The sequence below is a fragment of the Ursus arctos genome, unplaced genomic scaffold, assembly GCF_023065955.2.
Source record: "Ursus arctos isolate Adak ecotype North America unplaced genomic scaffold, UrsArc2.0 scaffold_33, whole genome shotgun sequence".
Classification (NCBI taxonomy): Eukaryota; Metazoa; Chordata; class Mammalia; order Carnivora; family Ursidae; genus Ursus; species Ursus arctos.
Genome location: NW_026623019.1, coordinates 34,885,265 through 34,907,764, shown reverse-complemented (window position 1 = coordinate 34,907,764; position 22,500 = coordinate 34,885,265).

Sequence of the window (22,500 nt, the reverse complement as noted above, 5' to 3'; positions counted from 1 at the left end):
ACAGCAGCCGCGACGGACGGCCAGGACCCGACCCGCGCCCGGGCACGCGCGCCAGAGCGGGAGACGCGGCCGGGGGAGGGAAGACGGCCCCCCCGTCGACACACCACGCCACCGCCGGGCCGGAGGCGGCGGCAGACACGGATGGGAGGCCGCAGCGGGCCTGGGAAGCGCCAAGCACACCGGGGCGCGGCACCGGGGCAGCAGCCGGATGGGAGGAGGGCCACCAGACGGCTCAGCGGCGAGGGACTAGGCGCCGGAAACAGGAAAAGCAGCGGGGGAAAGGACCGCGGGCCGCCGCGAGGGGGCTCAGGGACCCTTCAAAGGCGCCTCAGAGCCCGAGGTCGGCCACCGGGGCACACGGGGTCCCACCGCCCGAGGCCTCCAGCACAAGGGCGGTCCCGTGGCACCCGAGGATGCCGACCCGGCCCCCGGCGGGCCCTGGCAACCTCGCGGGGCTCGGGCCACAACCACCACGCCACCGTCACGACCGGCCCCCAGAACGCTCTCCCGCACGCGCAGCAACGCCAACCCCCCTGCACCCTGCTCGACCAGAGACCCTCCTCACGAGGGGCCGAGAGCACTTCGCCCGGGGACGACCACCCCCCCAAAGCCGTAGCGGCTGGGGAGGGGACAACACCCAACAGCGGCGAGGCCGGTTTCGGTCCCAAGAGGGCGGATCGGGGGCACGACGTGCCTTCAGCCATCTGGTCGAGGCGGGCACGGAGGGGGTGGGTCGGCGGTGACGGGGAGGGGGCGCAGGGCGGGCGAGGGCCGGGAGCGCGTGGGGGGAGTGGTTCGGGGGAAGGGCGCGCGCCAACGAAGACGCGAACCGGGCCACCGGGTAAACGTGCACGGGATCCCACCGCCACCAGCATGAGAGCGGTCCCGCGACGCCCGGGACGCCGGCCGGCCTCAGCACCCTTGGCGGGGCCCCCCCCCCGCGAACCAGGCCCCACCACGGCTGGGACCCAAAAACCCCACGTGACCCCCGCCGCAGGGGCCCAGCAGAACCTCCGTCCATCCGTCTGGTCCATCCCGGAGTCACGACCCAGGGGAAGCAACCCCCAGGCGAGAGCGGCCCGACCCGTGCCCGCACGCCACCCCCGGCGGCAACTCGGGACGGGAGCGGGCGGGAGACAGCCGCTCGCACGGCACGGGGAAGCGGGACGCGCGGGGGCGCCCCACCCCTCGGGAGACACAGCACCGCGAGGGAGTGGCCGCACGCGCACTCGCACGCACGCGGGAGCCCCGCGCGCCGGACGCCGGCCAGGCCCAGCGGGATCCTCCCCCGACTCGGAGGGGGGAGGCGCAGGCCGCGGTAGGCAAAGAGCGGCGCTCGGCCCCGCCGCGGGGCCGGCAGACCCCTCACGGAGAGGGGGCTCTGCCCAACACGCAACGGTAGTCCCCCCGCATCGGTGGCCACTACGCGCAGAGGAGGGGCGGCAGCTGGGGGGTTCCGGTACCCCAAGGCACCCTCTCGGATCGCTAGAGAAGGCTTTCTCACCGAGGGCGCATCGCCCCCACCCATTCGTCCCCCGACCGGGCCCCGCTAAACGGCTCTCCAAAGGCCGCCAAGGGCTCGGGGGGCGGGGGTAGGTCTGCGGCAAGGGGCAGGCACAGGGCAATCCTGAGCGCTCACGGCTGGGGCCCAACAAGGAGACCGTCCTTGCCCCGCCACGCACACCATGCTCGCGTCACCGCCCGGAAAGAGCTCCGTGCCTCCGGCGAGGCCACGAGAGGCGGAGACGGACGTGGCATGCTGGGGCGAAGAAACGGCACCCCTCGGCTGGCCAAGCGCCACAGCGCTGGCTCGGCCCGCCGCGATCGCTCACACACCCCGCCACGTCCAGGCCCCCCCAGCACGGCATGCGCCAGGGGGACGACGAGGCGCCCGCATCCCCATGGGGGGGGCAGGTGGTCCTCCCTTACCGACTCCACCACCCGCTCCTCGGACTACGCCACCAACAGCGGTGGCCCGAGGGGGTCGCTGGGAACAGGAAACGACGCCACCGCTCGGCCTCGGGCACCTGAGACAACCTGGAGCGCTCCAGGGGCACCACGGAGGGCCAGGCGCAACGCGCTCAGCACGCCCAGGCGGTGAGCAGCGCGGCGTCGGGACGGCCCTCCCCATGGCAGGGAGAGCCGCTCACCACACGAAGCCAAGAAAGGCAAGCGAGAGTGTCCGCTGCGTCAGAGGACCCCGGTCCCACGGACACCAGGAGGCCGAACGTGGGAGGGCGGGGTCGGGCCGGAGTCCACACCCCCCCCCGCGCCCTCCCCGCACCGCCACAGCAGGCGGAGGAGGAGGAGGAGCGCGAAGGGCCCGCGGGCAGAACGAGAAGAGCGGTCCCATTCGCCATGAATGTCCGTCCCTCGTCTGACGCGGCTTAGGCCCGGCCCGGGAGAGCACGAGATCACCACATCGATCGGCAGAATGTGCCCAGGGAGGTCCCGAGGGGGGGAAAGCCCGGCGAGGACAGCAACCAGAGGGACCTGCTTTCAGCCTCGCCAGCACCCCTCGACCCCAGGGCGAGAGCAGCCGGACAACCCAAGGAAGGAGGACGCCTGACACGTGGCACGGAGCCTTGCGGGACAAGGGTTGTCACGACCGCAGCCAGGTGCCCGCAGTGGGGAGCGCACGGGGTAAAGCACCCACGCCGCCTGCCCACACCGCCCTCGGGTGCTGGAGACCGGAGGCGGCACCACGGCCTGGACCATCTGGAGGCACCCGAGCCGGCGCACAGGCCCACGCGGACGGCTCAAGTAAGCGAGGGCACAGCCGGGCTTGGCACCATGGTCAAGCCCAGAGGTCCCCCCCGCCCCGCACACGCCCAGAGGTCCCCATCTCTAAGGCGACAGTCGCCAAAGCACAGCGTGTCAGCACCTACCTGGCAACAAAAAGTGCTCATTTCAGGTGACAAAATCACCACGCCGACTGCCGGGGCCTAGACACAAGTCACCGGGACCTCCTGGGACCGTAGCCAGGCCACCGGCCCCAAGCACCGTTCCATCAGCCCCGGCCCCTGGAGCCCCCAGGGCCATCTGGTCGACCCCGGGAGCGTGGCGGCAGCCGGGACCGACGGGGGACTCGCGGGAGGTGGAGCGGGCCGGGTAGGCCCTCCCCCAGTCCGCCTGTCGTCCCCACGTCAGGACTTAGAAAAATCACCAAAGTCCTGCGGAGGCACCTGTGGACGCCCTGCTCCCCGGCCCTCAGGACGGCCCCACGCCTGTCCCATGCCGGCCCCATGCCGGTCCCCGACTCCCAGTTGGGACTGGGGGGGGGAGGGGGCGATACCACGGAGGCGTCCCCGACGGCCGGACCGCAATGGGAATCGCGGCCGGGCCCCTGGGGCGCCATATCCGTGCCTCCCCTCGCGACCCGATCCGGTCCGGTCCGTTCCGGTCCCCTCCGGTCCCCACCTCCGCAGCGGGCCTCGGAAAGCTTGGTAAGAAAATCGGGTCAGACGACCGGAACCCCACGCGTGCCCCGTGGCCGGGCCCGTCACGCCATCCACGGGCTTCCTCTCAAGGCTCGAGCGCGACACGGGAGAAAACCGCGCGACACGGAAGGCCCGACGACCGACCGGAGCCACCGGCCGGATGGCGTCCGGGCGCCGGACACACCCGCTCCCATTCCCCCACGGGCCGAGGAGGGGACACCGGTGGGTGCTGGTCGACCCGTCCAGGCGACCCCCACACCCTTCTCAGGGAGCGAGGCGGTGGCGGCGTCACACCCTCACAAGCCTGGAGGTTCAATCTCCCGCGAGCCGATCGCGCGCCGACACCCCAGAGAGAGCGGGACAATCACGCTAGTGTCACCGGCTTCCTGGAACTCCGGCTTGGGGACCGCAGCCAAATGCCATCCCTTACGGACATCGGCGACGCTCTGGCAGGGTGACGCTATATAAAAGCGGCCGCCAGGTGGCGCCCGACAACCGGCGCAAAGGACACCGAGACAGATCCAGATCGCGGGCCCGTGAAGGCGCACAGCCGGCCGCCCGGCCACCCGATCTTGTCCCGGCCCCACCTCGGAGGGGCGGGCAGAGGGTGTGGGGCGCGCGGACCCGGGGCGTCGGCCTCGGGAGCCCCCGACCAGCGCGGCACGGCTGCAGCACCCCAGGGCAGACCGGGAAAACGTGTCTGGGCCGCTCCAGCCGGAAAGGGAGCCGGCTGGCCACGGGACACGCGCGTACGCATGCGCTCACGCCCACGCACGCACGCCCACGCACGCACGCACGACCCCGCCGGAAGCGGACGTGGGCGGAAAATTCCCCAAAGGGGCGCGCGTGGGTGGCTCAGTCGCTAAGCGTCTGCCTTCAGCTCGGGTCACGATCCCAGGGTCCTGGTTTCCAGCTCCCCGTCGGGCTCCCTGCTCACCGGGAAGCCTACTTCTCCCTCTCCCGCTCCCCCTGCTTGTGTTCCCTCTCTCGCTGTCTGCCTGTCTGCCTGTCTGCCTGCCTGTCTGTCTGTCTGTCTCTCTCTCTCTCTCTCTCTCTCTCTCTCTCTCTGTGAAATAAATAAATAAAATCTTAAAAAAATAAAATAAAATTCCCCGCAGACACCGGCAGGCCCCAGAGGCCCGGCCGGCATTACGCGGGCTTCCCACAGCGGCACACGGGCGGTGCCCTGGGCCTCTGGGAGGACTTAAGACAAATTTCGGGGGGCAGGCAGGGAACGGAAAACAGAGACCGTGTGAGTACTCCTAGAACAACAACGGTTGAACCATTTTTCTTCTATCATTTCAAGGGGAGGAAGTCTCTCTCAAGCATACGAAGAAAGCTCAGGAGGGCAGAAAGGGGGTGATTGACACACGCCCCCAGAAAGGTGCACACTGAATCCCTCTCTGCGTGTACCACGATGACATCCAAGGACAACAAACAGGCATGGGGGAACATCCGTGCAAAGGCAGGTGTGGCGATAAGAATATCGGTTTCCCCCGAAACCGCCTGGGTGGCTCAGTCGTTGAGCGTCTGCCTTCGGCTCAGGGCATGATCCGGGCGTGTCTGGGATTGAGCCCCGCATCAGGCTCCTTCGATGGCAGCCTGCTTCTTCCTCTCCCACTCCCCCTGCTTGTGTTCCCTCCCTCTCTCACTGGCTGTCTCTCTCTCTCTGCTCAAATAAATAAATCAACCAGTATTTAAATATATATTTATATATATATTATATATTAATATATTTAATTTAACGTTTTTATTAAATACATTTAATATGTTTAAATATATATTTATTTTATTGTATATTTATTATATTTTTATTTATATAATATATAAATAAATAATATATTTATTATATATAAATATATATTATATATTTATTAAATATATTTAATATATTTAATATTATATATATATTATACACACACACACACACACACACACACACACACATATATCTCGGTTTCAGCATCTGTGACCATAACCCGGAAACACACGGTGGGGGGGGGCGGGGGGGGGAGGAGGAGGCGCGGAATGGGGAGGAAGGGAGTTAAAATAGCCATTCACTAAACAAATCCAGCTCCGGGACATCCGCGCATTCCAACACTAGGACACGGGGGGGGGGGGGGGGGGGGCGGGGGGGGGGTAAGAGAGGAAGGGAGGGTGGGTGGTGCTTGAGAAGAGGTAAATAATTGATGATGAAATGTTCCATGATATTAAGGAGAAAAGAAAAACCAGGCGTAGCACTTCCTCTGGCGTGTAAAGGAAAAAAAGTTTTTTGTTTTTTTTTTTTTCTTCCTTTTTTCGTCTTTCAAGTACACGTATTTCAGGGCACCTGACTGGCTCTGTCGGAGGAGGACCGGGTGACTCTTGATCCGCAGGGGTCGTGAGTTCCAGCACCACGCTGGATGGGCATAGAGATTACTTAAAATTAGAAAGCTTTAAAAAACAAACACACAAACCACAGACGCGGAGCAGCATTAAGCATCCAAGACATACACCTGTCTTGGGGCGCCTGGGTGGTGCAGTCGGTTGGTTGGGCAGCTGCCTTTGGCTCGGGTCATAGCCCCAAGGTCCTGGAACAGAGCCCCCCATCACGCTCCCTGCTCAGTGGGGAGTCTGCTTCTCTCCCTCCCTCTGCCGATCCCCCTGCTTGTGCTCTCTCACTCACGCCCTCTTTCTCAAATAAATAAAAATCTTTATTATGGAAAGAAAAAAAAAAGATAAACACCTGTAAACAGGAAGTAGTCAGAGGAAAACATCCACAGTAGCAGAGGATGCGACATTAGAGGGCAGCAGAGCAGCATCCTAGCCAGGTGCTATGGCGCTTTACTGCTTTCTGTGCCCCGTAGGGACCTTTAAAAAAACCTCACCCTCCTATCCAGGGAGGAGAGGGCAGAAGCAACCTCCAGCAAGACTTCCTTTGATTAAAGGGAACTCTTATTACATTCACCTTCACCATTTGAACATGGGCTTTTAATGGTTTCCTTTCCAAGCCTTTCTCTTTGCCTTCTTCTTACCTGTGTGAATCCCTGATCCCACAGTCACAACATCCCCCCCCCCCCCGCCACCACCAGAACACACACACACACACACACACACACACACACACACGGATGAAAACTGTTCTCTGTACACCATACATCCTGAGCACTGCGAAAGTAAATGAGGAAACGCGGACAAGAGAGAAATCAAGCAAATACCGTAACTCTGAAGGCTGGACATCTACTGAGTTGAGAGAACTGACCAAACATCAGAAACTTGAAATGAAGGTTTTCCTTTAAAGTTGATTCTTCCTTAGTGGGCTAAACTACCTACGTTCTTTACCGGTATTTCCTCAACTCAAGAGTGCGGCGATCCAAAGGCGGTTTCGCGGTAAAAAGTTTGTGGGTGCCGTCTTGACATTTGCTTTGCACGTACACATATTTCAGGGCACCAGGCTGGCTCGGTCAGTCGGAGGACCACGCGACTGCGACTCTTGATCTGCAGGGGTTGTGAGTTCCAGCACCACACTGGATGGGTGTGGAGATTACATAAACAAGCGGATGGGCAAAAGGAATTAAAATCGCTACGGTGATTTCAAACAAAACAAGTGAAAACAAAACAAAACTCGGAAATAAAGTCGCCCCTGGCTTAATGCTTATTTCTAGACGCGACGACAGAGACCTGTGAGGTTGCCAGACAAAGAGCTATCACGGAACAGATACCCAAACAGATACGCCCAAGCCCAACAGAGGTTTGACAAATGCTCAAAGGCCACTCGAAGGAGGAAAGATGGCCCACCTCCCCGTGACATCAGAGGACGGTAATCAGACATCCACAGACCAAGCACGCAGGCAGGCAGGCAGACAAAGGAACAAGAAAGCTGGGGTGCCCGGGTGGCTCAGTCGGTTAAGCGTCTGCCTTCGGCTCAGGTCATGATCGAAGGGTCCTGGGATCAAGCCCCCCCATCGGGGGCTCCCTGCTCACCAGGGAGTCTGCTTCTCTCTCTCTCTCTCTCTCTCTCTCTCTCTCTCTCTCTCTCTCACACACACACACACACACACACACCCTCCTCCCCGCTTGTCCCCCCCCGCCAAAAAATTGTTTAAATTAAAGAAAGAAGGAAAGCAAGCAAGCAAGCTTTGACCTAAACAGCCACACTTCACCCCTCACACAAATGTGAACTCAAAATGGATCACACACTGCCATGGGAAACATAAAACTGGAACACACCGGGGGGGGGGGGGAGCTCTAAGAGAAAAATTGAGGAACTAGGGCCAGGCAAAGAGAGTTTAAGACTTGACACCAGAGGCATGATCCATGAAAAAGACACGGAGAGGTGGGAAGTCATCAAAATTAAAAACCTAGGCTCTGTGAAACACCCTCTCAAGAGGGCCAAGTGACAAAGGACACGCAGAGGCCTGGGGGATTGGGGGGGGGGGGGGCTTGTGGCTCAGAGAGAAACAAAATGAGGAAACGCTCCCAGAGGTTGGATCAGGGTCACCAGGTGAACAGCGGTACAATCCGTTCAGATAGGAGGTCTGGCGCACGGCCAAGGCAAGGAAGAAGACCAAGATTTTAGGGTTAGGTCCCCTTGAATAGGTCGTGTCCACGAGGCTACCGAGTCAGAAAATCAGCTAGGCAGTTTTATCTCTAATTCCGAATGGACATGAAGTCTGGGGTTTATAAGCAGAAAGTCCATAAGCGATCACCCAGAGGCGATTAAACACAGAGAAACACCGTAGCAACAATAGACTCTGTAGGGCCCAGGGTCGAACTAGGGCCAGCGGGGTGGGGGTGGGGGTGGGGGTGGGGTGGGGGTGGGGGGGACACTTCACATTTTAACACCCAGCCTAAGGAGCCCATGCTGAAGAACACTGCCGCTGCAGAGGAGGACCGTCAGGAACGGTAGGAACGACAGGAGCAAGACACCGCCAGCTGTCAGGAACTACAGAGGGGATGAGAGATTCCCGAGGAACAAGGACCAATGAGCCACTTACCCAGACTGCCCTCAAGGAAACCAGAACATGTCACCCCTGAAAGGTGCCTCATCGGTACATGGCTTACTTTGAATTCAACTCACTGGAGACACAGCAGCTGCAGGAAGGATATTCCGACCCTTCTTTTCTTCGTGAGAGCAAGAGGTCGAACTCCCGTGTGAAAGGTACCTGCCCTGGAACCAGGAAGAAGACAGACATTCTTCATCACCAGAGACAAGGGGAGGGGACCGGGAGAATTAGGGTCTGAACAATCCACGTCAATAAACCCTCTTCGACCACCCCCTGTCTTCCCGGGGACGTCTCTCACCGCGGCCTACCGACCTGCCTGCCCCTTGCCCGAACCCCTTTGTCTTCTCCATTCTTCACAAGTTGGCTGATGCCTTGTCTTTACTCTCCTGCCCCGTCCATGTAAACACCCACTAACCGTCGTATGCCCTTCTCCCGTGAATCTCTTGTGTCGGTCGCCATCCTAGGCCCAGCCCGAGACCCCCAAGAGGGTAGAGGAGACTCTCTCCTTCCCCGCCCCTCCCCCCCCCCCACCGCGGGGCCTAGACTGTCCAACTGGAATGTCGGTGTCGGACTTGATGAGGAGAGCGAAGGCAAGAGAAATGAAGCGACAATGAGGTCTCCTTACAACTTGCAGCCCGCCGATAAATCCCTGAGACATACAGGGTGTAACAGCCCTACAACTCTCTCAAGGATTTTTTTTTTTTTTTTAACGTTTTACCGATGAGGATTTGCTGTAGTCAGTGTCACTTCACTCTCATAACCACAGACGCCCAGAATATGCTAACACCCCTCTATCAACCTGTGGCCCACTGACACACATCTAAAGGGCCTCATGACTCCCGCTTTGCTAAAACAGTAGGGACCGACCTTACCTTGACAAGAGCTAGCCCTGCAAGGTCTCGGAGACCTTGCTCTCAGTATACACAAATTCCTTAGAGACTTACCTTAGCCCTAACCCCCACTCACTAGAAACTGTATCACCAGTTAACGCCTCACAGTCCCAGTGCGGCTCTTTCCGCCCACAGATCCCGTCCCCATGCTATAATAAAAGCACCTGGTTGCACCAGAAACATCTCAAGAATTCTTTCTTGACCGCGTGCTTGGCAGCTCCACATCAGGTCTGCTTGTCTGTCTGTTCTTGTGTTTGTCCCTTCATGCGTGTGTGTGTGTGTGTGTGTGTGTGTGTGTGTACACGTGTGTACGTATCTGTCCGTCTGTCTAGTGGGGCTTTATTTATTTCTTTAGAGCGATTTGGGGTTCACTGCAAAACTGACTGGCGAATACGGACGGTACCCATATGCCACCTGCTCTGCCATCGCTCACTGCTCCCCGCCCCACCACCCAACATGCAGAGGCGCAGGTGTGCTCCCTCAGAGCTTCCCACTCCCCCATCTGTGCCAGAGCCGGTGTGTTGATTACAATGGATGAATCTACACTGAGGCATCATCATCACCCATTCAGAGTCCAGAGTTTACGCTAGGGTTCACTCTTGGTGTTGTCCATTCTATGGGTTTTGACAAAGGTATCTTACCATCATAGTAGCACACTCAGTAGTTCCACTGCCTTAAAAATCCTCTGTGTTCTGCCTGTTCATCACCCCCCCCCCACACCCCCAACCCCGCCAAAACCCCTGGCAGCCTACAGATCTTTTTTTTTTTTTCTTCCCTCCCTCCCTCCCTTCATCTTTCTTATTACTAGTGTGGATATCATTCGTTTATTATAAAAAAGAGACACGGAAATTATTTACGTAATGCAGGACTGCACAACTTCAGTGGACTGGGTAGTTTCACATGACGCCGTTTCAATAATGATTTATTTCAGGCTACATCTTTTCTGAGAATGTCACAATCCATGTCACCTACAACTACTTCGATGCCTCCATACTCTGGGAGAAGAAATTTCTCGCCAACTTGCATGCCAACTGGTTGAGTCTCTCCACCCTTTTCCTTTAGAGCCTCATCCAATAGCTACTCCTGTTGCTTGCAGTCCTTGTCCTGGAGATTTTTATGGGAGCACAATGCCTCCTTTGGTTACAATGTTGGCTGCACTCCTTTGACCTAAAACCTGGTCAAAGAGGGGGAGAAACCCTCTCTAAACGCCTGTCCGGCCATGACGCTGTCCGCTGCAGTTTGTACTCTGCTCTCCAGCCTACTGATTTCAGTTCTGTCTCCTCCACAATGTCACATTTAGTGGGAACCGTGAGTTATGTTCACCATCTCAGATTGGCTTCTCTCAGTCAGGAATACACATGTACGGTTCCCCCACCTGGCTCCCCACAGCTACCCATAGTTCCATAGCTCGCTCATTTCTTTCCAACGCCCCCGAAAAACATTCCATGGCCTGGATGTACCCCAGTCTACATATCCATTGACCTCCTGAGGGACTTCTTGGTTGCCTCCAAGGTCAGGCAGTTATGAATGAAGCTACCGTGAACGTCTGTGTGCAGGTTTCTGTGCAGACGTCAGTTTTCAACTCATTTGGGCCGTTGATAAATACCAAGGAGTGGGATTGCTGGGTCGTACGGTAAGAGTGTGTTTAGCTTGGAAAGGCATCGCCCATATTTGTGGCATTTTTTGGATGATAGCTGAGAGCAGGGCAGCACACTGAAGGAACAAGGTCATGAAGGAGGTAGAATTCAAAGATGCTGGAAAGGAAGATGTCACCAAGGCACGACCTTTACCTCCATCCTCGTAGGGTTTGTGGCTGACCCTGAGGATGACATTGACATGAGACAGATGACCAGGAAAAGGAGCATACAAATTTGTTTCCTACAAGTGTCACATGACAAAAGCCCTCCTGAGGAAACGAAGATCCTGAGAAGGAGCAAACCCTAAATGCTTGTATATTGGGTTGAACAAGGAGAGGCGATTGTGGGAGGGTAACTCAACAATGTGGCGAGGCTATAGGAACGTTAAGGATGTAAAACAAAACAAAACAAACAAAAAAGCAAGATCTGTTTGTCCAGAATTCTCATTCTCATTCTGAACTTCCTGTCCTTGAAGATCAGAATGTTACTCACGGGGCACCTGGGTGGCTCAGTCTGTTAAGGTTAAGTGGCTGCCTTCAGCTGAAGTCAGATCTCTCAATCCCGGCATCCTGGGATTGAGCCCTGCCTTGGCCTCTTTGCTCAGCGGGGAGTCTGCCTCTCCCTCTCCCTCTGTCCTTCCCCCCCCTACTCATGCGTGGGCTCTCGCTCACCCTCCCTCCCTCCCTCCCTCTCTCTCAAATAAATAAAATCTTTTTAAAAACTTTTAAAAAAAGAATGTCTCTCACTCCCCTTCTGGCATAGGGAAGACATCTTCCAGGGGGATGGGTGGGGGAAGCTTCTGGGGAGAAAAGGGGGAGAGTCAGGTACCCTCCTTGCACCTGCGGGGCGGGGGGGGGGGGGGGGGTTGGGTTGGGTTGGGTGTGTGTGTGTCTGCTGCTGCCGCCGCCGCTGCTTTGTAGAAGTGTCTACAGTTCAAAACAGTACTCTGGTTTCCTTTATATCTAAAGCTCATCTCGGGTTTGGGGTTTGGGTTTGGACAGGAGGAGGGAGGGCCACATTTTCTTCTGACAGAGTGGAGAAAGAGAAGAGGGGTGCGGGCTTGTGCATATTCTTTTCCATCTTGGGGTGAGCGGAGGATTCAGATTCAGCTCTTGCCAGATGAGATCTAATTTCTCCATAAACAATCAGGCAAAATATCAGGCAAACAGAGGGCGAGTAAGCGTTAGAAGACCATGGACAAGATGGGTTCCAAAGCAATGATTTCATCAGAGGAACGTGAATGCCAAAGATTTCCAGGGACCATGTTTATGGATGACTTGGTGTGTAGGTCATTTCAAATTTACAGTGCTACCATCCATCCGGTCACTTCAGCCTACTGTCTCCAGCTCACACGAGCAGTGTAGTCGTGCAAATATAATATGGGGCTCATCCAGGGATGGGATTGTGCCAGAGAAAGGGAGACAGCAGCATGTAATTGAGCCTAAGGAGTGTCCAAGAGAGTGACTCTCTAAAGTACATCGAGGCAGAAGGAGACCGGCTGGATTTTTTGTTTGCTTGCTAGGTGTTTGTGGCAATGGGGTGGATGTGGGTGGGTGTTGTTTATTTTCTGGACAAGGTGAAGGGACCCTTCAAGTGGAAGTATTTGCACAAGGGGTCTTGCAGGATGGGAGGGTGCAGCTCAGTCCCTTTACCAAGAAAAAAGGAGAATCAGACCTTTTAAGAACTAGGCAAGGAGAGGAGTCTAGCTTTGGTTATTGCAGCACCCAGGCACCTCGGCAGAAACAACAGAAGGTTCCCAAAAGGAACCGAGTTGCAGGAATCAGCGTGAGCAGGCCCCATCACCCTCAGCTCTCAGCTCTCAGCCCTCAGCCCTCAGCCACCTCCCCACCGGGGCAGGAGGCGTCTATAATCCAGTCTGAGCTCCAGATCTGGGTCCCGCCCCCCCTCACCCCCACCCACCTACAGGGCTCCCCTGCCCTCTTCTCAGCCAGAGACACATATGGGAGGGTGGTCCCAGAACAAATCTCCCCACATCCACAGAAATCTTGCCAGCACTTTGACCACTTGGCCTTGAGACACCAACTCATCTGTACCCGTGCATGATTTTTTCCTTGGACCAGGGGCCTAGTTCACCACTTAGGACGAACAGCAAATCCCCGCTTCCCCCCCTCCCCACCCTCCCCGCAGCCTATGGTTCCCAATTCGACCGGACAACATCAGTTGGGGGGGCGGGGATGGGGGAGCAGCTGAAGGGAGGGTCAGGGTGATCCATTCTAATGGGCCTCATTCAATCGTATCATTCAAATGCAGAAAGCTTTCTGTTAAAGTCAGAGCCTGGGGCTTCTCTCCACTGAATGGCTTTCCCAAACTTCCCCAACCCTTAGGCTGCAGCTTGCAAACTTCTGGGAAGAAAGGGAGGGAGGGAGGGAGGGAGGGAGGGAGGAGGGTAAGGGGAAAAAGGGGAAAGAGGATGTCCGAAGAGTTCACCTCATCTGGGTGTCAGTCCTTCATTCCATTTCTATGAAACATGGACAGAGGCCTGCCTTCTGTCACTGCCTCAAGCTGAAGTAAGGTGCAGTAGAGGCTTTGGAATGGAAGGGTCTGATACAGTGCAGGTCGCAACTTTTGGTCCCTTGTGTTATTGGAGGGGGTCTCAGAGATAGTTCCTTATCTGAGAACTTGGATATTTTTCTACATGGTTTCATTGATTTTATCCCCAAGTATACTCTATGGAATAGTAACAGCATAGCATGACCCAACTGTCTCATTCTGTCTCAGATTGATCTGATCCGGCGGGCCTCGTGGGCCTCGGAGAGTACAGACCGGTAAATTAGCCTGAGCCCCTCCCCCCCAGGACGGGGGCGGGGGGGGGGGGGGGCAAAGGTCGTGGTGGTTAAGGGCTTCTTGTAGCCAAGTAGCTTAGTGTTTGGTTTTACCTCTATGGGTTCTTTTTTTTTTTTTTTCCTTTACATATCTTTATTAAGTAATCTCTACACCCAACGTGGGGCTCGAAGTCACAACCCCGAGATCAAGAGTCGCATGTTCTACTGACTGAGCCAGCCAGGTGCCCCTATTTATATGGGTTCTTATTTCCAAACAGGAGTTAATAGAGGTGCCGCAAGCGGAGTTAACTATCACAGACTCGGCCTCATTCAGCAAGCAATCCGGTAGTTCATAAGAGGCATTTCTATGGAAACAAAAGGAAAACACTGGTTAATGGTTGGAACAAGGGATAAACCCAGTGTCTAAGTCCAGAGTACTACCGGTGAGAAGGTCTCTAGGATGTCAGGCTTGAAGCATCCTCAGATAGAGTGAGGGTGGGCAGGGGCAATCTGACGAATTTTTCTGGTGTGTAGTTCAAATGTCTCATTTTGAGTGGCCCATAGAGCAACAGGCACAAAGATTGTCTATGTACGAGCTATTGTTGCCATTTCCCTGAAATTTATTTCAAGTTGACCAGCTTTCACTTGCCACACTTCAGGAAAAAGGGCACTTTCAGTTCTTAATGATTGTAAGGTAAGAGAATGGGAGAATGTTGGAAACCTTAGTTTGAACAGTCATAGTCAGAGACTCAAGGAAACCCGAAGGATTCAGGATCCAGTCCAGGTTTATAGGCAAACAACATATGTTCAAAGATAATTCATCAGAACTAGCACCTAACACCTACAAAAGTGTGTTATTGAAATACAGTCTTTCTCCCTAAAGTCACCTTCATTCCTGTCAAAGATAGCCAAATGAAGATTAATTTGTTTGTAAAACAAGCCCAGTTTTTAACAAACATGGCCTAATCATCTACGTAAGCACAGCAAAAATAGCAATTGACCAAATCATATATAAGGTTCTTTCTTTCTTTCTTTCTTTCTTTCTTTCTTTCTTTCTTTCTTTCTTTCTTTCTTTCTTTCTTTCTTTCTTTCTTTCTTTCTTTCTTTCTTTCCTCTTTTAAATCTGCTTTGATGTAGCTTTTTATAAGGAATTTTAGATTGAACCTTTAACTGCCTTTTTAAAGCCAAGAGCCAAGCCAAGTATTTCCCATCGGATTTGTCTGCAAGACCTGTAGGTTGAGGTCGATTTCTCTCATCTTGAGGTCCTCCAAATTTCCTGAAGTTCCTGCATCTGTCAGGAGGTGGCATTCTTTACTCACCTGGTAAGACTGAGGAGAACACTGTAAGTAAGGTATCAGGCCAACATTTCCAAGGGGCTTTATTGGCTCCATAAAATCGATCTTTCTTAAAGCTGTCTCATCATATCTGAGTCTATGCTTTGTGTCTCTGAAAGATGACTTTCCAGGGGCACCTGGCTGGCTCAGTCGGTAGAGAGCACGACTCTCTCTCTCTCTCTCTCTCTCTCTCTCTCTTTTTCCCTTCATTTTTTTAAAGGTTTTATTTATTTGACAGAGAGAGACAGAGAGAGAGAGAGACAGTGAGAGGGGGAACACAAGCAGGGGGAGTAGGAGAGGGAGATGCAGGCTTCCCGCTGAGCAGGGAGCCGGAAGAAGACATGGGGCTCCATCCCAGGACCCTGGGATCGGGACCAGAGCCAAAGGCAGACACTCGACTGACTGAGCCACCCAGGCGCCCCTGTAGATATCTTAAGAGAAAAAGTTTCCTTGACCGTGGAAGAGCAAACACTGGGGGAGGGGGACCAACAATGTTTTGAACCAGAGTCATTAAAAACGCTCATCTTTTTTTCTTAAAAAACAAACAAGAAAACCCAGTCATCATTTTCCTGAATTCATTCAGTTCCATGTTATTACTTTTTGTTCTGTTTAAATGCAGCTTTTTCATATGTTCTGGAAATTCATAGTTTAATTTTAGGATCTGAAGGTTACCAGAAACCTGTATTTGTCAAAGGTCCTTTTTGTGAATCTTCTTGAAGCTGAACGATATTTTGCAAGAGCATCAGAACGGTAACTGTAAATGACACAAGAGTCAAAAATGGACACGGATATTGTATGGAACCAGAAAAGACCCTGAATAGCCAAAGGAATGTTGAAAAAGAAAACCAAAACTGGTGGCATCACAATTCCGGACCTCAAGCTCTATGACAAAGCTGTAATCATCAAGACAGTGTGGTACTGACACAAAAACAGACACACAGACCAATGGAACAGAATAGAGAACCCAGAGATGGACCCTCAACTCTATACTCGACTAATCTTCAACAAAGCAGGAAAAATCCAATGGGGGGGGGGGGGGCGTGCGGGAGACAGGCTCTTCAACAGATGGTGTGGGGAAAATTGGACAGCCACATGCAGAAGAATGAAACTGGACCATTTCCTGACACCAAACACAAAAAACAGACTCAACATGGATGAAAGACCTAAATGGGAGATAGGAATCCTTCCAAATCCTAGAGGAGAACACAGGCAGCAACTTCTGTGACCTCGGCTGCAGCAACTTCTTGCTAGACACATCTCCACAGGCAAGGGAAAGAAAGGCAAACATGAACTATTGGGACTTCATCAGGATAACAAGTTTTTGCCCAGCGAAGGAAACAGTTGACAAAACCAAAAGACAACAGACAGAATGGGAGAAGATATTTGCAAATGACAAATCAGATTAAGTATGTCTATAGAGGGGCGCCTGGGTGGCTCAGTCATTAAGCGTTAAGCATCTGCCTTCGGCTCAGGGCGGGATCCCAGAGTCCTGGGATCGAGCCCCACATCGGGCTCCTCCACTGTGAGCCTGCTTCTTCCTCTCCCACTCCCCCTGCTTGTGTTCCCTCTCTCGCTGGCTGTTTCTCTCTCTGTCAAATAAATAAATAAATAAATAAATAAATAAATAAATAAATAAAATCTTAAAAAAAAAAAGGGGGGGATCTCTATAGAATGTATCAAACTCAACATCCAAAGAACCAATTATCCAATCAAGAAATGGGCAGAAGACAAGAGCAGACATTTCTCCAAAGACGACGTCCAAATGGCCAACAGACCCATGAAAAAAGTCTCCACGTCACCTAGCATCAAGGAAATACAAATCAACACCACAATGAGATACCACCTCACAGCAGTCAGAATGGCTACAATTAACAAGTCAGGAAAGGACAGATGTTGGCGAGGATGTGGAGAAAGGGAAACTCTCTTACAGTGTTGGTGGGAATGCAGGCTGGGGCAGCCACTCTGGAAAACAGTGTGGAGGTTCCTCAAAAATTTGAAACTAGAGCTACCCTACGACTCAGCAATTGCAGTACTGGGTATTTACCCCAAAAATACAAATGTAGTGATCCGAAGGGGTGCCTGCACCCCAACGTTTATAGCAGCAATGTCCACAATAGCCAAACTATGGAAAGAGCCCAGATGTCCATTGACAGATGAATGGATAAAGCAGATGTGGAGGATGGATAGAGAGATAGATAGGTAGCTATAGCTATAGATCTGTATCTATCTATATCTATCTGTATCTAGCTATACATCTGTATCTAGCTATATGTATCTATCTATCTGTCATCTATCTATCATGAAATACTACTCAGCCATCCTAAAAAAGAAAGAGAGAGAGAGAGAGAGAGAGAGAGAGAGAGAGAGAGAGAGAAAGAAAGAAAGAAAGAAAGAAAGAAAAGAAAGAAATCTTGCCATTTGCAATGACATGGATGGAACTAGAGGGTATTATGCTAAGTGGAATAAGTCAATCAGAGAAAGAAAATTATCATATGATCTCACTGATGTGTGTGTGTGTGTGTGTGTGTGTGTGTGTGTGTGTGTGTGTGTGTTCCATAAAGAGTTACACGTCATCCTGATGAAGGACACTGCAGAAAGTCACGGAGTTTATTTTCTGTTTTTAGTGTGTGCAAGGCTGTGTGACTCTGATCTTATGGGAGCCAGGGAGGTTTTCTTTTGTTTTCTCATCTTTATGTTTGGAAACCTCCTTTTTAGGGCTTGATTGAAAAAACTTTTTTAAAGATTTTATGTTTATGTAATCTCTACACCCAACATAGGGCTCAAACTCACAATCCCGAGTCCCGACGGAGGACGGAGCCAGCCAGCAGCCAGGCACCCCTTGATTTTTTTTTTTTTTTTAATTGAAGCAAACATGCAATGTGTGCTCAGCGCGGAAATAGAGCCCACGTGTTGAGGTTTTGTGGAGTCATTTGGACCTGGGTAAGTGTGAAGGCCCGGGAGCAGGGCCCACAAATGTTAAAAGTTGACAATTTCTTTGATCAGTATTCACTTAACAGATGATTTATTGAAAGTGCTATTCTATGGCAAACGTCCTTCTATGTTCGGGATACAGCAACAACCAGATAGCTGAAGCTCCCACCTCATGGATTTAAAGTTTCAGTTGGATGTAGAGATAGGTAGGTAGGTAGGTAGGCAGGCAGGCAGGCAGGCAAGCAAAGAGATTTAAAACATGGCATCGGGGCGCCTGGCTGGCTTGGTCGGTAGAGCGTGTGACTCTTGATCTCGAGGTGGTGAGTTCAAGCCTCACGTTGGTTGTAGAGATTACATAAACATAAAATCTTTTTTTTTTTTTTTTAAGATTTTATTTATTTATTCGACAGAGATAGAGACAGCCAGCGACAGAGGGAACACAAGCAGGGGGAGTGGGAGAGGAAGAAGCAGGCTCATAGCGGAGGAGCCTGATGTGGGGCTCGATCCCACAACACCGGGATCCCACCCTGAGCCGAAGGCAGACCCTTAACCGCTGTGCCACCCAGGCGTCCCAAACATAAAATCTTTAACAAAGAATAAATGATGGGGTGCCTGGGTGGCTCAATCGGTTGAGCGTGTCTGCCCTAGGCTCAGGTCATGATCCCGGAATCCTGGGATTGAGCCCCGCATCGGGCTCCCTGCTCAGCGGACAGCCTGCTTCTCCTTCTGCCCCTCACCCAGCTCGTGCTGTGCTCTCCCGCGCTCTCTCTCTCTCTCTCTCTCTCTCTCTCTCTCTCAAATAAATAAATAAAATCTTTTAAAAAATGAACGAACGAACGAACGAACGAACGAACAAAGCCACGGCATCAAAAGTGAGTGCTTGCTTGCTTGGGGGGGGGGGGGGGAATCAAACCGGAATATCTTTAACCTGTAACATATTCTTTATCGATCCTGCTTTCACTACTTTGCCCGGATTTCATTTTCCACAAGTGACAGTCCCTCCCAAGTGGGCTTCTTTCATCGTAAGACCCGTGTTCTCCCCTTGTCCCGCAGAGAGAGAAGAGCCATGAGAGGCGAAAGTTGGGCAGATCGGTATAAATCTAGGAAATAAAATAATCGTTCCCAAGACCAGTAGCCAAAGTTCTGCTTCCGTTTAGGACCCGATGTGTTAAAAAAGCATGTATGGTCGTTGGCTTGGAGAAAGGGGAGGAGGCCGAAGTATCATCCTAAAGAACAGAGTAGGGGGAGAAACAGAAGTGAAAAGATCGAAGAACTGGTTTCCCCATCCATAGCCTTTGAAATGATTTGGTGTCTTCTCCTAAGAGAGAGCCCATTGTCCGTCCAATATTTCATACCGCTTTTCACAAAGTATCACAACACAACACAACACAACACATTGCACAATCCCGTGCCTCCAAACCGTCTACGCAATCCTAATGCGTCCTATCTGCGTTCTATTCTATCATGTGACTAGAGCATCATGTACTTCACCATTCCGCTGTTGTTTGACATTCAGGTGAATTCCAACTTCTGTTCGGGGTGCGTGGGGGGCGGTGTGTGTGTGTGTGTGTGTGTGTGTGTGTGTGTGTGCGCGTGCGCGCGCCGTATCTATTGCTGCTGTGCAGCGATCTGATCCTCAGGGTGTATCACCCTAACACCGCAATGGCTTGAAACAACATCTCTTTATCATTTCCTGGTGCTTGCCTTGGGTGGCCACGTGGTTTCTACCGGTGTACCCCGGGCTCACTCCAGCAGTGGCCTTCAGCTGGAGGGTCAACTGAGTTTGAAGGTGCAACTTGGCCACATTCCCAAGTCTGCAGTCGGTGCTGGCCGAGCACCGGGTTGCCTCTCTTGTCGATGCCTCTCATGGCCCAGTCAGCTAGACTGGCTCTCTTCCGTGAAGGTCTCGGGACGGCCTGCCAAGAGGGTCAAGCACGCTTCCGGACCACCTCTTCAGCTGTGGCTGTGCAACTAGTAAAATTTCACTTCTAGTCTATTCTTTTGGTCAAGACAAGTCCCAAGACCCAGTCCAAAACCAGGGGACAGAGCAATCGAGCCTACCTCCAGATAGCAGGAGCATCGAAGGCACATGACGTGAGGGTGCACACGTGCCAGGAGGTAAGGGAGGTACGGTTGTCAGTCTCCCACGAGGGATTCCTAAACCCTATGCCACGACGCACATTTTTGTAAAAGTAAGCTTGACGTGTTAGCGTCTAAAACATGATTTCCTTTGAATCGACCCCTAGAATTGGATTCGTCCAAAAGAAGGGGAAGATGCGTTTTTCAGGCTCTTGATACCAAAGCTCTTGACTTCCAGAATGGACTTGGATGACCCTTCACCATCTCTGCTTTGTAAGACAGTGCAAATTTAATTGGCCAACCCCGCATGAAAAGGTTGTCGATCACGTTCCCCTCCGAATTCAAATTCAAGGCAGGATTCCTTTTTAAAGGCACAGAGCAGCCAGCTCCGTGGCAAGGAGCCAGAATTCTCCGGGTGGATCTCAGATCCACCGAATCCCACAAACCCCGTGTGACGTGAATGTACGAATTCGTGGAGGTTTCCCTCCCGATGGCTAAGAAGATGCTTTCACATCAGTGATGACAAAACGCAAACCCACAAAACCCCGATAGATGGGCACGGTCTTCCCTAAAGGGTCCCTTATTTCATGGAATCCAATTCTTCCACCTTGCAGTCTGCATTCACGGCTTCTATTTTCCGAGAGGCCGACACTCTTTCTCTGCAGACATGTCACAAGATCGGCAGGATACGGTCTTCCGTGCGTCGGGCACACCAAAAGCTGTTGGGAAGGCCCCTGCCATCGGAATGTATTCGGCACGGATGCTAAGGAAGACTTTGAAACCGATCTAGTCCGGTTCCGTCCTTCAGTCCTCTTGGGGGCAGAGCTTCCGTGTTCCATGCCCCCTCTCCAGGAACGCCACTCTCCCCACAATTTCAGGTGTCCAGGCAACCCGGAAACTCTCGAGCTAGGTGAGTTCTTCTGGGAAGGGGCGGGGGGGGGGTTGGGGGGGAAAGGGTGGGCAGTGCCGACGTTTGGAAACATTGAAGGGCACCCGAGGCGAGGCTATGGCCAAACCGAGTCCGTGCACAGGTACGTAAGGCGGGGGTGGGGGGGCGGGGGTGGGGATGGGGGGGTGGTGGGGTGGGGCACGAAACCTGTGCTCTCCGTAGGTTACGAAAAGCTCAGGGGCACCTGGCTGGCTCTCTGTAGAGCGCGCTGACTCTTGATCTCAGAGTCCTGAGTTCGAGCCCCACGTTGGGTGTAGAGTTTACGTGAACCAGCAGCAGCAGCAGCAGCAGCAGCAGCAGCAGCAGCAGCAGCAGCAGCACCACCACCACCACCACCACCACCACCACCACCACCACCACCAAAAATGATAATAATGAAAAGCTCGAAAAGCCCCACGGCCCCTGGCAGGATGTCTATGGCAAGCCACACCTCCACGACAAATAGCTTTCCACAGTGACGGCGACGGATGGCGGAAGGACAGAGGCAGCACCCTACCCCAAACCTCACAGCCTGCCTCCTTTCCGGCCAGATGTGCAGCATCTGGGAACGGCTTTGAAACCTTCCCAGTCAACGGCTTGGGCCCGCCTGTCGGGAAAAGCGCTCTGCTGTTCATTTCACTCCTGGACGAGCCTAGGAAGATGAAGCGGCGGTAGCTCTCCGTGGGGGGGGGGGGGGGGCGCCACGCGATCCAACACACACGACCACAGCCACTGAGGAGCATGAGATCTGTATGGCCTCGAGGGGTACAGGATAGCCCGTGAATCCTTTTCCAAGGAAGAAGGCGGCAACGTGAGAGCGTGCAAAACACTTTCTCACAGCATCTGCTGATGGTGCTAGGACTTCTGTCCCCGGAGAGGATACTATTTTTCCACCGCTTCCAGTTTTAAGAGAAAGGGTCAGGGGAAAATCATTCAGTCGTTCCACTCATCTTCATGGCTCATCGTGGAAAACGAAGACGCCGTACAAAGGAGCAAAGCGCGGATCCATGCAAACACATGGGTGAGCCCCCCCAAAACATGACGCTAAGTGAAAGGAACCAGACAGCCAGGGTGACATAATGCCTTGGGATCCCATGGGTAGGAAAGAGCCAGACGGAATAGCCCAATCCTAGAGGGAGGGAGCAAACAGATCAGAGGCTGTTGGGGGAGAATGGTGAAGAGAGCCGGGGTGAGGGTCAGGGTGAGGTTGAGGGTGGGGGGGGGGGGAGGCGCGGACGGGAAGGGGGAGGGGTGGGGGGTGTCTCTTTTTGAGGTGACGGAAATGTTCTGGAAATGGCGGTGCGGGTCGTGCAGCTTTGTGAGTAACCTTTAAAAAAAATAAAAAAGGCCACCGAACCGTACACTTTCAAGAGGATGTGAATCATGGCGTGCGAATTGTATCTCCACTTTGAAAATGTGTGAGGAAAAAAATGTAGCAGATGCAGGTTGGTAGGTTGGTAGGTAGGTAGGTAGGTGGGTGGGTGGGTGGGTGG